Source organism: Arachis duranensis, chromosome 1, assembly GCF_000817695.3.
Source record: "Arachis duranensis cultivar V14167 chromosome 1, aradu.V14167.gnm2.J7QH, whole genome shotgun sequence".
NCBI classification, from domain to species: domain Eukaryota; kingdom Viridiplantae; phylum Streptophyta; class Magnoliopsida; order Fabales; family Fabaceae; genus Arachis; species Arachis duranensis.
In genome coordinates, this window is record NC_029772.3 from 24,317,757 (window position 1) to 24,323,756 (window position 6,000).

The window sequence follows — 6,000 nt, forward strand, 5'->3', positions numbered from 1 at the left end:
AATCAAATTAGGAACCTTCATAGTTTGTTACTTAGGGGATTATTGTGATAAAGATTAAGAATAAAGGAAAATTCATTAGGCTCAAAATTGGATAACAATGGTTGATTAATAGAGTAAGGTTATATGGGTAAGTGAGTTGATAAGAATGATGGCGTTAATCATATAAATAGTTACATACACGAAATATTGGACATCAAGAATCAAACAAGCCAAAGAGTGTAATTATAGAGAAAATAACATACGAAAATGAAATAGTGGTTAAAAGAGATGCAAACACACATTAAGGCTCAAATCTCACTAGGTTGTGTGTTTTAACTCAAATCTATGTTCCACAATCCTTATTCATGCAAGTTTAATGAAAAAATTTAACTCAAATAAATGGAATGTCCTAAAAAAATTTATTTTTTTGAGACTTATTATTTTAACCAAGTTGCTTAAAAATATTTTTTTTCAAAAGAGGTTGGATGAAGTAATTTTAAGGTTTTTCATATTTCAACTATGATACTTAATTCTTAACATGCATAAGGGAAAAACCTGAATCCTATTCTTTGCATTCATTCAATAAATAGAAATAAGTAAAAGAAAGATAAAATATGCACAAACCAAGATAAATTGAAAGCAGACTAAAATAATCCATATTATGTACATACCAAAGTAAAATTGCAACTAACTAAAAAAGAATTCAAGATAGTTAAGTAGCTACAAAAAGACTAAAATTCATAATAAGAAAAGTAAAAGAAATGTTTGGAAAAGGAATTGAGTTTTACAACAAAACTTTCGCTTTATGCCTCCACCACACTTGAATGTCGCACGGTCCACTGTGTGCATGCTTACTACGATCAAGTTATCTATCACATGCATCCTCTGCATCTATATCCATGGCCTAACTTTCATCCTTGGATTTATCCTCCACGGCCTTTGGCGAATTAATAGGTGCTGGTCCAAGATCTCCAGCTTTAGTCTTTGCCGTAATCCACTAGAATCGCCACGAATCGCAGCACTCATTTTGACAAACCTCCTAAAGGATCTTTTGGACCATGTAGTACAATGGTTGGGCTAGAAGTGCTGTCACCAGTGGTGATAGTGCTAATAAATAAGCCTCACTGACATTCTTCCTTCCCGAACCCTGCAGTTCCTGCGTTACCCATTTGTCATGAGGAATGAATTGCTTTTCACTTGGCACATGGACCATTACATCGTTTGGCATCCTAGGAATTCTGGTTGCATCTACCAACTTCATGATGAAGGATGAGAAGAGGAGATTGTATTTCTTCATTTTGTTTACTTGCCACATTGACTTTCGCATCAGTCGTGCAAGATACACTTTCTTCCCTTCCAAGATCACCCAAACCGAAATTGCCACTTCCAACCTAATGCATGTCACATGGGTGCTTGGCAACATGTAGTTAGACACTATCTATTGCCACACCCTCGCCTCAGGGATCAAGTTTCCCTTTGCTATGCTCGTTGGCACAAGATTTTTGCCAATACTGATAACCCATTGTGCTCCAGGATGGGCGATCCTCTTTAACACTTGGTCGAGTTGGAACTTCCCTTTTCTGTAATTCATGATTATATTTTGGTAGGCGTCTTGACTTGGTGGCAGATGTAGAATACCTAAGAATGTCTCAATTGCCCTTTGAGAGACATCCAGTTGCTTCCCCCAAAGAAATTTGATTTCCAAGACAAGGTGGCGGGAGTTCACATAGAATTCTCAAACCATCATCTTGATGACTTCCACTGGGTCACTCTTTAGAAATTCCTACCAATTGTAGGTAACTCAATCATGCTTAAATGGTGCCAGCTGCTCTGGCATATTAAGCTTCTGCTCTCTTTGTGTGGACTTCATCAATAGACGTCATTAAATTTTTTTCTGCCTCCCAATTGTAGAAGGTATCTGGAGTGTTACTTGGGTGATCATTAGAAGTTGATTGGCTAGTACCCGATGGTGTGTATGAAGGAACAACAAACTCGTTCCCTTTTCAGCCTATCCTTAAAACACAAAAAGTATGTGAAAATATAAACACATTTTAAGCAAGTAAGATAAGAACATTCTAAGACAAGAAAATCATAATTGAAAAGGTTAGCATAATCTAGTAACAAATCTACTCCTTAATTATTTCTAAATTGCAACAGTCTTAGAATATATAACAATTTAAATCATAATGTGTCTAATTGGTTCTAAATCAAATACTAAGTGTGAAAAATACTTCAATTAAGCAAGGCAACACTTAAGGTAAAAATTGATGCAAAGAAAAGTGAAGTTACAATACACTAAAATGAGGTGAATTGTGTAATATGTGACATGAAAGAAAGCAATGTGTGTATTCTAAATGTGCGCGCGATTTAGAATACATATATTAGTCACTTAAAATTAGTATGGCACAAAATCCAATCAAGTATTCAATTTTTTCAATTTAGCATGCCTAAGATGTGTTTCAAAAAGAACAAGTTAAAACAAACAAATAGGTCAAAAGAGCTCAAAAACACTTAGGCTCTAAAAGAATTTATGCAATTGTGATAGATTGTGTAAAAGAAGAGTTTTAGAGTGTGTGATGTTGTAATTGAAATTCAATTTTCAAAGAAGTCAACTTGGCATGTACACACAACAAATATACTCAAAACTCAATTAACGAAAAATTTTCAGCACATTACAATCCTTTGTCACAATTTGACTTATTGAATCATGCCAAACAAAATCAAACATCCTAAATCACATGGTGGCTATAACATGCAAGTTAGAACACACAATAGACATAGAGGCATATAATTGAATACTTGGCATGGAAAGGCATAAACAACAAGAAATAACACAATGATGCGTGAGCATCTTATACCTTTTTCTAGTTGCTTTTATATTTTTTTAGTTAGATTTTATTTTTTTTTATTGATTTTAGTGCAAAAATCACCTTTGGATGCTACTTTGAATTTTTCTCGCATTTTTATGATTTTAGGTAAAATACAGAGCAGTTTGGAGAAGCCTGGAGCAAGAAAGGAAAATGCTGGTAGCACCCTCCCTGGGCGCTGAACGCCCACCTGGCGTTCAACACCAGTAGGGGGCACAAACTAGGACGCAAGCTTCCCTCCTTGGGTGTTCAACGCCCAAACTGGCGCCGAACGCCAGCATGCAGCCCGAATCACACTCAATTGGGCCTCCAAGTGGACTTATCACTTATTAGTTTTATCTTATTTTATTTTTGTAATTTTATTTTAAAATAATATCTTTTAGGATTAGCACTTATTAATAGGTTAGTATTTAAAAGAAAAGATCAATTAGGTTTAGGATCTTCTTTCTTCCGTAACTTTTCAAAATCCTGTTTTCTCTGTAAGTTATGAGTAACTAAATCTCCTAGTTAAGGTTAGGAGCTCTATTTATTTCTAGGGATTAAGATTATTATTCTTCTATTTTAATATATGTTTGATTCAATTCTAAGGTGTGTTTTCATTTTTAATCTTATAAAACTGGGTGGAATGGAAGTATGACCCTTTTTCTACATGGGTTCTTGTGATCCTCGAGTGAGTTCCTTTGAACCACAGCTTGAGAATACACCTCCTAGACTGCTAATCCACAACCTGTTGGGGACAAGCAACATCTGCTCAGCCGGGATCTGGGGTGATTAGGGCCTTTGTGGTATAAACTAGTTTTCTGAACTTCACCCTCCAATGCGAATTGGATGACCACGGGAGTGGCGTTTAATGAGGATTAGAGGAGACTAAATCACTAAGGGATTAGGGTTTAATCACTTACAGTTTGCCATAGAATGAATCATTCATTATTAAAATAGTCAGTAAGAAGTTTTAATCCGGAAAGATAAACATCTCCGAGACCTTAACCATTTTCTTATATTGATTTTACACCAATTTCTCATTGCTTTCTATATTATCTTATTTTATGCATTTTCAACAACAACTCCTTTTACTATTTTCCTGACTAAGTCCAACAACATAGCTATTGCTTGCTCAGTCCAACAATTCTCGTGGAATTGACCCTCACTTACCTGAGGTATTACTTGGATGATCGGGTGCACTTTCTAGTTAAGTTGTGCGAGTTCCAATTTCACGCACCAAGTTTTTGGCACTGTTGTCGGGGATTGTTCGTGATTGATAACTACCGTTGTCTTGTTACTTAAAGTAGGTATTTTTATTAGTTTTTGAATAATTATTTCTCTTTTTAATTTTTGACTTTCATCTTTGTTTATTTTCCTTGATTTTTTATTTCTATCTTATTTATCTTTTCCTTTTATTTTCAAATTTTTGTTTTAGTTATTTTATTTTCATTTAATTTCAAATTTTAAATTTGGTGTCCCTTTAGTGTCTTTCCTTTCTTTTTAAATTTTGAAAATTTTTAAATCCTTTTCTTTCTAATTTTTGAACATTTTTAGGTTAATTCTTGTTTTCAAAATTTCTTGTTAGTTGCTTACTTTATTTCATTTTATTTCTTTTTGGATATCTCACTAGGAGTTCTCTATACTCTAACATGGAGACTCCTACCTTTTCTTTGTTTTTTGTTGTTTATGAGGAGGAACAGGGACAAGGAACCCTTCTTGATTTTGATCCTGAACCGGAGAGGACCTTAAGGCGGCGTTTCCAACAAAATTAAGCTTACAAAGCCGGAGAGAATCTTATGGAAATTTTTGAGAAGAAAGCTAAAGAGACCACTATGGCAGCTAATCTGAACGCTGAAAAACAAGCAAGGACGGTGCTTGGATCATACACTGCACACACTTTTGACTTTTATGGGTGCAATATATCAGTATCTGCCATTGGTGCTAATAATTTTTAGCTCAAGCCTTAACTAGTCACTCTGGTGCAACATAACTGTCAATTTCATGGACTCCTGCAGGAGGACCCCAACAAGTTCATATCTGACTTCCTGCAGATCTGTGACATTGTTAAAATGAATAGAGTGAACCCTGAGGTTTACAAGCTCATGTTTTTCTTTTTTCTGTAAGGGACAGAGCAAAGTTTTGGTTGGATTCTTAGTCCAGGGTGAGCCTGGACACATTCGATAAGGTGGTCACTGAATTTCTGGCCAAGTTTTTCCCACCTCAGAAGCTAAGCAAGCTTAAAGTGGAGGCCCAAACCTTCAGACAGAAAGAGGGAGAGTCCCTCTATGAAGCCTGGGAGAGGTACAAGTAGCTAATCAGGAGATGTCCTCCCGACATGGTTTCAAATTGGACCAGGCTAGAGATCTTTTATGATGGCCTTTCTGAAATACGAAAAACACACCAAAACTAATTTCCCAAATACTAGGAAAAATGAATAGAAATATATTAACAAAACTAACATGAAAAATGAATAATTTAATAGCTTCAACGAACATAAGGTTCTCGGTTGGTACCGCCAAGATAAGAAAACGTCGTATTTGGTTCCATTTCTAAAAGTCAACATTTATTCTTCAACAATGCATACTATGCAAGAGTTGGAAGAGTAAGCACATCTGAATTGAACAGGTTGGAGATGAGCTTTCTGTTTAGGATAGATTTTAGGCTTCATGTTAGTATAGGAACTTTTGGAAAATATTGTTGGCAATTAGAGAAAGAAGTAATCCAAATTGAAAGGCCTATGCAGGCTTGTAGAATCAAAGAAAACTAGTCAAAGTCAAACAAAGATGATGCTACTTTTGTTTGTAATACCCGGTCTAACTGAAATTAATTAAATAATAAGTTAAATAGGAGCGACTATAGTTGGAAGATTTGGAAATTGGAATTTGATGATTTAAATATGATATTTGGATTCAGTGAATTTTTCCGAGTCGGAAAACATAGTTTTTTACGTAAAAGCGCGCAGTGGAATTTTGACCGGCAGTACCGGCTGAGACCTGTCTGGTACTATAGTTGAGAAAATTGATTATGAGTAAATAAGATTAAGAAATGAGGAATTATAACTAGAGGAGGTAGAAATATTTGAAGTGCGATTTAGAACGCTAATCTTAAAGGTTTTGGTCCAAAATTGGGCCAACGGATAAAAATAAGTGAACCGAGCCTAAGTGGGCCCAAG